Source organism: Podarcis filfolensis, assembly GCF_964270895.1.
Source record: "Podarcis filfolensis genome assembly, chromosome: 6".
NCBI classification, from domain to species: Eukaryota; Metazoa; Chordata; class Lepidosauria; order Squamata; family Lacertidae; genus Podarcis; species Podarcis filfolensis.
Window position 1 is genome coordinate 71,577,298 of NC_139609.1, and position 11,603 is coordinate 71,588,900.

Genomic DNA, 11,603 nt, shown 5'->3' on the forward strand with positions numbered 1-11,603 from the left:
ATTCCAATAACAATCAGTTCTTAATCCTGCAATCCTATGCAAAAACAAAAATGAAAGTAAATCCCATTTTGCTCACTGATACTTCTGTCAATTTTTGGTTCTCTGTATTTCTCACTTTTCCAATCTTAAATTTGGTTTTGCATATTTCTAGAGAAATTTGACAATTTTCTGTTTTAAGATCCTCGTGAAAGTTCTTCAGCATTTCAGTGGAAATTTAGTCTAATATACACATATGCAGTTTTGACTAATATACGCTTTTTTTGCAAGCAATTTCTAGCCATATAATGCATTTTATATGTTATGTTCAAGAATATATTCATTTTTATACATATTTTTACCTAATATGTGCATTTTTGTCAACTCTAATTGGTGAAACAATTGCATCACAAAATTTGGTTAAGTGCACTTTGTTTCAGAAAGTACGAATTTGACAAATTCCGCTTTGTGAAAGAGCCCCACCATTACTAGGGAGAAGCAAGGCTTTTATAACATAGATATAATTTTGGGGGGGAAAGATATTGTTATCAACTTAGGCTCCACACCAGTCCCACATTTTTCTTCTTCTGAAGTTCCCACTCTCCCTGTTTCAACAACAACAAACACCTCTTTTGCAGAAAATGAAGATTTTTTGAGTTTAAATATCTCCAGCAAAGGAAAGACCCCCACCTCCTGAGGAACTGTAGCTTACTTCTCACAAAGCTACAATTCTCAGCACTTAACTAACTACAGCTATCAGAATTCTTTCCAGGGGGCGGTCATCTTTATATTTACAGCATGTGCACAGCTTCACTGTCAAACCACATTTATCGTTAGGGAGTTTTGCCTAAACAGAGATCTAAAATCTGCTTTCCTGCCATTTTTACCTGTTGGTTCTAGTCCTGATCTCCAGAGCAACGGAGAGGAAGCCTATTTCATACTCTGCAATAACAGCCCTTCCGATATTTGAAGACCAGTATTAAGATGTATTCATTTAGAGTTTATTTACTTCGAAGCAGCATAAAGTTTGGTAAGAAAAGCAAATCAACATTTGGTCTACATGTGGGCATGTATACGTGTGTGGAGATGTGAACAAGCACATGGGCAGCTAAATGCAGTTAAATATTTTTTACTTAGACCGTTATGAGATTTTTAACACAGTAATTCAGGACCAAATTCGATGTGATGTTGATAGCATGGTGCACAGGGAAAGATTTGACCATATCCCCCACTTCAAAATCCAATGAAAATTTTCCCTCCCCAAAACTCCTATTAGTTCTGAAGGGGAGAGCTCCCATTGGCTGCTTCAGAGGTAATTTTATCAGGAGCAGTCAGGGGGATTGAAAACAGTCCCGATATCCTCTCCTCCCCCCCATAATGGCTTTTTGACATTTTTTTAAACTGTGCACATTACTTGCTTTCACCCAGATGTCATATCTCCTTTGGCCCGCAGTTAACTATTTTGTTATGCATTTAGAATTAACCGGGAATTAATTGTGTCTTTTTTCCATACACTCACATGATCTTCTGTTACTACTGCTTTTTCACCACTACTGTATTTAGATACAAAGGTGTGCACAAGATGTTGTTTCTAATATTTCCTGTGACTCATTACCATGATAATTAATGGCAAAAAGGACAATGTGTTCCATAATAAGCACTGTGAAATAATCATATGCCTTACTGAATTTCTTGGCCGTGGCTCACATTGCGTGATCGTTTACAGGGTATGGAAACGAATAAAGTATTTATCAAAAATAATGCTTCTTGTCTTTTAAAAATAATTGGGTTGGGAAGGGAAATTTCCTGATCGCTGTCAAGATAATATAGATTGTAGAGTAACATACATAATAATATCAGTAGAAATGTGATTATAAAGGAAACTGTGGAGATGATTCCACAATGAATATTATACATCCTTTTGCTCAAAAGCTCTGAGCCTCTCAAGGTCTTCTCTCAGTATATGAATGAAACTATTATATTCTGCTTCAAACTTCTGAATGATGGGCTCCAAGTTTATGTCTGTCTTTCAACCAAATTATTTTCTCTCTTCTGTCAAAAAGCTAATTCCATTAGTCTATTGATGATTACATTATATTTATTATTATATTTAAATGCCAACTTTGCTCCAAGGAGTTCAAGGTAGCATACACAGTTCTCCACCCTACCCCCATTTTATTCACACAACACCCCTGTGAGGTGGGCTGAGAGAGCATGGCTGGCTTAAGGTCACCCAGTGGGCTTCATGACTGAGTAGGAATTTGATTTTGGGTCTTCACAGTCCTAGTTCAACACTTTAGTCCAACCAAAGCCAGCACTTCCACTACACAGAAGCAATTCCCAGCAACTAATATTCAGATACGTGCTGCCTCTGACAATGAAAGCCATTATGCCAAGCAGCTACTGATCGCCTTATGCCCAGTGTATTCGTCCAATTCTCTGTTAAAGCCATCCAAATTGGTGGCCATCACTGCCTCTTGTGAGAATGAGTTCCATACTTTAAGTATGTACAGTGTGACTCATTACAGCACACACAGTTTAATATGTCACATGTAGCAGCAACAGCATTTGGTTGCTGAGGACTAGCATTTTAATTCTCCAGTTTCTCCAAAGGTAGTGTTGCATCAGAAATATAGTGAGGACAATGAGCATCAATGATGGGCCTTGTCATGGTGCTGATTCCCTGGTAACTACCAAGGGAATCCAGGTGCTGTAGCCAGCCCTGAACAGATGACCAGCCAAAATGACAGCTGAATAAACTTTGTCAAGCTTCAAAGAGATACAACCCCCTTCCAACCGGCAACATGCTTCACCAGCCCCTCCTCTCACTTTTTATTTCTTCAGGTAAGGTTTACCTACACAGCACAGACTCGGGCCCATTTTGTAATGCTATGTTTATTTGATGAAATTCATTTTCTCCTACCCTCCCCACATTCCATCCTCCCAACTAGGCCACAAATCTCTCCAATTCAACCCAAACCAGAGAAACATTCACATACAACAAGAATCTTCTTTTGATCTTGGAATTCCTTTTGATCTTGAAAGAAAACTGGCCAAATCCCCAATCATCTTGCAGATGAAAACGGTTTATAAAATCTGGAGGGCCCTTGGGGAGGTAAGGCCAGCCTGAATAGTATTTGTCATTTTAGCTAAAACTCATCACCTCAATAGCCAGGTGCCACAATAAGAAGCAATTCTTTAAATAAATGGCTGTTTCTTTTGCTAAAGCGTTCTGTTTCCCCTGGGGAGCACTGATTAGTTTCTGGAAATTTAGGTTTCTCTACTGACTGATGTGATGGCCATTTGCCAATGTACTGAGGGCAAAAGAATTCATGTAAAAGTGAGTTTGGGGTGGGGGGCGAGAGATTGCACTTAACTACATGACATAACCAGGGGTCAGTAAACTTTTTCAGCAGGGGGCCGGTCTACTGTCCCTCAGACCTTGTGGGGGGCTGGACTATATTTTTTTGGGGGGGGGGGATGAACGAATTCCTATGCCCCACAAATAACCCAGAGATGCATTTAAAATAAAAGGACACGTTCTACTCATGTAAAAACACGCTGATTCCCAGACAGTTTGCTGGACGGATTTAGAAGATGATTGGTCTGGATCTGGCCCCCGGGCCTTAGTTTGCCTACCCATAACATAACCCATGAAAAACACCACTGAGTAACTGGAGCTCATGCATTCCTCTGTCAGAGGTACATATCGCAATTGAGTAAACAGAACAACATTGAATCTTATGAGACTCAGAAGGTCTTCCTAGATGTACAGTTGTTACTCATTTGCTGTGGAAGATGCCGAGATACAATTTCTGAAACTTTAGGAATACAACTTCGCTCTTTGCAACAATGTTGTGGAGCTTTTGATTACATTTTGTGAAATTTGATCTTTTAAAAGATTGCCCACATTTTCAATAAGTGGGCACTATTGGTGCTAGATTAACATCAATTACCCCCCCCCCCCCAAAAAAAAGACACAAAGAAAGGAACAGGAATTAAAATCAGACAAGAAGACACCAAAAAATGTAATGGGTCAAATCTTGAGAAAGGAAAATCTCAGATTATGTATTACAGATAAAGGCAACAGCTTCATTTATTACAAAGGGCCAGAAATGGCTGAATACTGTTTTATGTAGAATCCTTAGGTGCCTAATAAAAATGTTTATCTTGCCCAAACAGAAAAGTAATGAACATAAAGTTACCTTTTTCCTTTGGCAACTGCAGTTAGCCCAGCTAGAGAAGATGGCACAAAGATTTTATTGCTACTTCTGTGGGCCAAACCTCCCAGCTCATCATTTGTGCAGCAGAAAACACCACAAATTGATCCAAAGATGAAATGTAATCTCATCCTTTTAGCCAAGATTACGCCATTATTTTAAAAGCACCAGGAGGCTGCCAGCTCCTTCTGAAGGTCCCTGGCCAACACACCTGCTTCTCATCAGTACTTTGCCTTATCATTCTTCCTTCCTGCTGATTCCTTCCCTGTTTCATTTCTCACAAAATCAGGCCCATAAACACAGTGCATTTCCCCCTGCCCCAAGCACCTCTAGATTGCCAAAGGGGGGGGGGAATACACACACGTTTTGTTTTTCTGCTTACCCGAGGTGTTCCTCTAGTTTATTCCCCTTCTCCTTACATAGCAAGATCACAAGTTGCAGTGGTGATACAGATATTTAAGAATGGGCAACATTCAGTCATGTTCAGTGCAAGTGTCTACTGTTGCAGGAAACACCCCCCCCCCCACAATCATTCAGTTTGTACAAACACGACACACTCACACACGACATACGCAACGTTTCTGTTATAAATTCATAGCAAATCAACCATACATCGGATTTACACCGGTCCACTTTTATTTTACTCCATGAAGGAAGGACTATCAAAGGGGGATGGTTGGATACAGGACGGCCATAATCCCTTAACCGTACCAGCACATACACAGGAGCCCTACCCAGTTGGCATGACAACCTTGATGTTCCCAGACAGAAGACCATCAAGGTCACAAAGGACTTGCATATGGGAGTGGATTCAACATGGACTGGAACAAAGGACAATGATCAGATCTTCCCTCTGGGGGCAGGAAACTGCCAGCTCCCCTTTGTCCTCTGGAAATGACTCATGGGGAGGGGGAAAGGAGGAACCAGCCAGGTGACAAGATACTCAGGTTACCTCCACAACTCCTCCCTCAACCCCTCCTTTTTGTGATGTGTCAATGATGTAGTCATGATGTAGTTGTGATGTAGTTCTAGGGGTGTAGTTTGGAGGATTAGTAACTAATAAAAGTTGGGATCTTCTTTTGTTCTGGGCTTCCATTTTGTTTCACCTGGTGGCAGGTGGGAGTCCTGTCGCGACAGTCTTCAAAAAGACCAAGCGTACTGGCTGCTGTTTTGCTCTGGTATTCCTGGCTTTTGTCCTCATTTTTTTTTGTCCAAGGGAGCCCTCGGATTCCTCCATTAACACTACTCAGTTGCCTTTTCTAGCTTTATCTTGGCTTTGTGGTGGTTGAATTAAAGCACATTTAAAACATGTCCCCGCTCCCTCAAAGAATCTTGGGAGTTGTAGTTTGTTCAGGGTGATGCAATCATAGCTCTGTAAGAGGTAAACTACAGTTCCCAGGCTTCTTTGTTTGAGGGGATTTGCTTTAAGTGTATGGTGTGTGTGCAATACAACCACATCTGTCCAATCAACTGCTATAACTGTTATCCCCCACCTTTAGACAAAGACAGCAAGGGCTATCCAATTTTATGGCATGGAAACTGGGAGAAGGCCGTTCCTCCTTGTGGGAAAAGAATTAGGTAGGATAAAAAGACTAAAGGCAAAAAGAGGAAGGGAAAAGAAGTTGTACGTCTCAGAACTTAAATTCTTCAAGAAGGTGTAATTGTACCAAGATCTCATCTTTCACTTTTTGAGTGTCACATAAACCACATATTAGGCATGATTTCAAGCAGATGATGCTGGGAAGTATTCCCCCCCCAAACAGATGTTAGCTGAATTGTACAAAAGAAATAAAAGAGGTGTAGAACGTTACATAGTGGGGGAGAATATTAGAGTAGAAGAACCATCACAGTAACAAAAACAGACATCCATAACTGTAGCCAGAAAGAGAGAGAAGGGTGGCTGATTACTAGAAAAGAAGTATTCAATGGCATTTTATGCCTGCAACGTATCTTTAACTCCCACAGTGCAGCAGGAGAGAAGAGAGTCACAGCTGCTTGCATACATTCCATCTCTGTCCCTGTCCTACATGTGTTTCTTTTTCGGACATTGCCATCTTCCTTTGACTGGGCATCACACCCAAGCTGTGTGCAGCGCCAGCACCTTAAAATGCAGCAGGGTTCTTCCCCCACCTCTGTTGCTTTTTCGACTGTATTAGCATATTATTGTTCACATCAGTACGGCTGGATCTGTTTCCAAGTCACCTGCTGTCTGTCCACACCAGTGGGCAGAGTTAGGGCATGGATGTCTTCATACGTTTTATTATGTATTCTAATTCGATTGTGGCTGGTTTATGAGGAAATGGAGCATTTAAAAAGAAATGACAGCATAGGTGTGGACTGTGGCTAGGGATGAGAGAGAAACTTAATTCAGTTCACATTTAAAGGCAAATGTATCAAATAGGCACTTTCTGAAATGATTTGAGAACTGAAACTTAGCCCCCCCCCCTTCAAAATTTGCACTTATTCAAATTTCACAATGCCGCTGGTCCACCCAACCGATGTTTACAAAATGCAAATATTAGGTAAAAGTGTGCATTGAAATGAATGTATTCTTGCAAATCAAGAGGATTTGGGAAAATGCAAAATCAAGAGGACTTGGTTTTTCTATCCCTACCTTCAGCCCCTACCTGTGGCTAAGGCAGTGTGAGTGGGAATGCACTAGATGTAGAGTTAATGGGAGTATGTACACAGCCCTAGAGTTCTGCTTGCTACTGCAAGTAGATGTGATGTCAATTAAGAGAAATGAGGGACTAATTCATGGGAGAAGAGAAATGAGAGACTAATTCGTGGGAGAAGCTGCAACTAGCTTATCATCCACTGTCCTGGGAAATCTGAAAGGTATAGGTTAAAACTTGGCAGCCCCATTAAATATAATAATTAAAAGGATTCCTGTGTCAATATATAGTGGTGGCCATTAATTTAGATGGCATTAAAAGACGGTTAGACAAACTAATGGAGGATAAGGCTACCCATGGCTGCTTGTCATAGCAGCTCTATACTTATATTTCCAAGACTGATGGCAGCATGCCTCTGAATACCAGTTCCTGGGGATCACAAGCAGCAGGCTTCTTTGAACTCATGTCATGCTAGTGGGCTTCCTGTAGGCAAACAGGATGCTGGACTAAATGGCTCAGCAGGATTGTTATGTTCTGTCAGTGCGGGTACCATAAAGATGCCTGCTGGTTCCATATTCTTTTGTTTTAGAAAGGCTGTAAGAAACACACACCTTCCTTTTAAAAATCTCAGCAAACCTTCACGGAGATATGACAGATTCATATGCACTCTAAGCTCATCTTATATTTTATTGTTTTCTTACACACTGCTGACGTGCTCGAGTGGTGGGAATTTTCTGGGCAATGCTTACAGGGTTTTGCTTCTTAAAGATGAAAGAACTCTAGAAGTCGTCTCTGAAATATTCTTCCCTTGGAAACTGACTGCGTACTTTGGACAATCCAAGGACGTCCCAGCACATGCCAGGCACACACATTTTACCATCCCCCAAGCAGGAGTGACTGAAGAGACTGCCTCAGGCACCAGATAATATTTTCTGGCATTAATGGGAGTTGAAGTCCAACAATGAATGGAGGAATACAAGCCCCCCACCTCTGTTCTAAAGAAAGGCATAAAGAAAGTCTATTCACATTGTCATCAAATGCCAATAATCTGGTATGGAGTGTCCTGCTGGGCAGAGCAACTGTATACCCTGTATCTGAAGAAGTGTGCATGCATATGAAAGCTTATACCAGATCAAACTTAGTTGGTCTATAAGGTGCTACTAGACGATTTTTTATTTATTTTTATTTTTATTTCGACTGCGCCAGACCAACACGGCTACCTACCTGTATACCCCAGTTATGTGTGGGTGGGTGTTCCTGAGGAGGGAACAAAATAAGGAGAAAATGCAAACAACAGATATTCCCCCAGTGTCTCTGTGAGTATCACTACAGCCCACCAGTCAAGGACTGTGGCAGCAGTAAATAAGTCAATGAATTCAAGGTAATAATGACATGCTCCCAGTTACATGTTCTGGCATCACCACACAAACATGCAGGATGGCACCACAGTACCTCCAACACAGACAGCCGCAGTGTCACAGACAACAACTTCCCTGTTATTGCTAGTCCCTATGTGCTCCCTAGGGACAGGGGTGGCACGGTGGGTTAAACCACAGAGCCTAGGACTTGCTGATCAGAAGGTCGCGGTTCGAATCCCCGTGACGGGGTGAGCTCCCATTGCTCGGTCCCTGCTCCTGCCCACCTAGCAGTTCGAAAGCACATAAAAGTGCAAGTAGATAAATAGGTACCGCTCCAGCGGGAAGGTAAATGGCGTTTCCGTGCGCTGCTCTGGTTCGCTAGAAGTGGCTTAGTCATGCTGGCCACATGACCCGGAAGCTGTACGCCGGCTCCCTCGGCCAATAAAGCGAGATGAGCGCCGCAACCCCAGAGTCGGTCACGACTGGACCTAATGGTCAGGGGTCTCTTTACCTTTACCTTTATGTGCTCCCTAGGGGTGGTGGTGGGATTCATTACACGTGGGCCAAGCATTGAACTGGCCCATAGTCTGCTTGTCCACTTCCTTTGTGAAGCGGTCTTTCTTGTAGTAACTTTCTGAGGATTTTTTCCAATACTGGGGTTTTTTAAATTTGTTTTTGTAAAAGGATTGTCGGAATATGATATCTGTTCTGATATCATTTAGTCAGTTGCTGTCACCGTTAACATTTGATCTTAACTGTCTCCTAACTGGCTACTGCTGAAATGTGTATTTACTTTCAATTCTGTCTCATTGATTCATTGTTGAATTACACCCACCACGACCAATTTCCTGGCAATGCATGTGACCATTCCATCTGCACTCCTGCTATTTTGCCCAATAGTCTTGCCCTACCAGGTACTGGGAATGCGGGTGGTGCTGTGGTCTAAACCACAGAGCCTAGGGCTTGCTGATCAGAAGGTCGGCGGTTTTAATCCCCGCGACAGGGTGAGCTCCTGTTGCTTGGTCCTAGCTCCTGCCAACCTAGCAGTTCAAAAGCACGCCGAAAAGTGCAAGTAGATAAATAGGTACCACTCCGGCGGAAAGCTAAACGGCGTTTCCGTGCATTGCTCTGGTTTGCCAGAAGCAATTTAGCCATGCTGGCCACATGACCCGGAAGCTGTCTGCGGACAAACGCCGGCTCCCTCAGCCAGTAAAGCAAGATGAGCGCCGCAACCGCAGAGTCAGTCACAACTGGACTTAACGGTCAGGGGTTCTTTACCCTTTACCTTTACCAGGTACGACTCATTTCCCTTTCCTCTCTTACTTGGCAACTAACAGCCTCATATAACCTGGTAACAGCAGCACCCCCACCCCTCACACTGTGAGGGACTTGCCTCTCACAGTCTTGTCAGTCAGTGTGAACAATACTAAGCTAGAACGACCAAAGGTCTAACTCAGTATAAGGCAGATTCCTATGGTGGTGGCATGTCTTGCATTCTACCAGCATAGCTGGGCTTCAGGCATTTCCTACAGCACCACACCTGGCATTACTTAAGAGTGCAGGATTGCTCTGTTAGTCCATTTCCCCATCTCCAGAAAGAAGCACAAGGCTACCAACAAACACCATAAACTGAATTAGTGTAAAAGGCAACTTAAACCATAGGTAGGAAAAAGGGAGCATAGGTGTTAAAAGTAAAACCCACATCCAGTTTTCATCAAAAGGAAGCAGGCAACTTGCCATCTTGGGACATGTGCTTCCCTCCACAGCTTGTTTGAAGGCCTTAATGCAGACCACTTTTTTATATATAAAAAGATCACACCTGCCTGAGGAAAAGGTGTAATTTTTTTTTCATCCAACCAACATGCCCAGGTTTTGAACAGCTGTGGCATATATCAAAGAAAAGCAAGCAATTACAATATAAGAATCCTGCATATTGACTGAAGGTTGTAAAGAAGTTGCGATGTGCATAAACATGTATCCAGTTGAAGTCCCAATTTATTTATTTTTAAAAAATGCAATTTACCTGTAACTGGTGCCACATTTGTCTGTGCCAACAGACACACATGGATTCTGTACCTGTGTAGGGCAATGACTGAGAACTTTCTAAAAAGAAACGCTAACTCTTCCCCCATCTCTTGTAAGCAATTTTTCATTTCTTTTGTGCTTGTGCAACTGACACCCCTCTCCATTTCTTCATTATTGCTGCAAGAGTATTCCATTTAAGGAAAGCAGTGGAGGTGATAGAGCAGGTCAAGTGATTGCACAGATGACCAGAGAATTTATTGTCTTGCCATGACAGCATCCTTCGCAGCTTAAGAGGTCAGGACCAGGGAAACTGATTCATTCATTTCAGAGAGACATGTAACCAGTGGGTAGCTGAGAGATGATTTGTACAATAGTTATCTGGGGGGGGGCACTCTCACCTTCAAGCAGGGGGGGGGTGTAGGAGCACTCACTCCTAGGCTCCCTCCCCAAGAAATTCCTGGTGTCTGCTCTGTGCAGACATAGAACCAATTTCTGCGCCTGCAGAGACTACAGAAGACAACCAGTTCACACCTGGGAAGCTGCCAACTTCTCTTCAACCAATTGGAGGATTTATGTCCTCCCCATGACCATGTGGCGGCAATCCTGTGTGAACCAGATTTGCACAATTTTTCAAGTCTGCAGTGATTATCTTGGCAGAATTTGTGGCACAGATACCGAAAATCACGATGCAATCCCATATAAGTGCACACACAGAGCTGGATCACATAAGGCCATCTTGACCCAACTGTGCACATGGCGAGAGCCAAAAGAAAATCGCATATGAAGAATTCAGCTTCAACATCACTGGATGTGTGAATTGATACAAGTACTGCAGGAAGCTTAAAAACAGATTCTGGGCATTTGTATTCTCCAGCCCTATTGGTTTATGGAGGCTTTCCTGTTAGGATTAATAACAAAGTTGTTGGGCTTGCTTTTTGGGGGTGGGGTCAAAGTTGTTGAGCTTTTTTCAGGAACATCTCCCCCCAGGCATTTTGCTGATTCAGCAAAAATCCGCCCAGACGCAATTGCTGAGCAATTCCAGGATGTGTCTAGGAAAAGCCGGACATATGGCAGCCCTACCCACCCCTGAAATTGGCTGAGGGTGGTTGGGAGAACCCCCAGAACAGCTTAAATGCTTGCAGATGAAATGTTCATCATTGCACAACAGTGAATTCCACCCTTAGAATCCACATTTTGGGGGTGAGCACTCAAATTTCCCTTTTCAAATACCCCATACACCTGTGCGTGAAAATCAGTGCCTCCCCTGAGCCATCACTATAATACTGTAGACTTCCTCCCATGCTGTCATTCTTTGGAATTTACTGTCACAGGATATGATGCTAAGCGATACAAGAACTGCCTTCAGAAAAGGACTATAGGCTGAAGCCTATAGTCATATGTCATTAAGC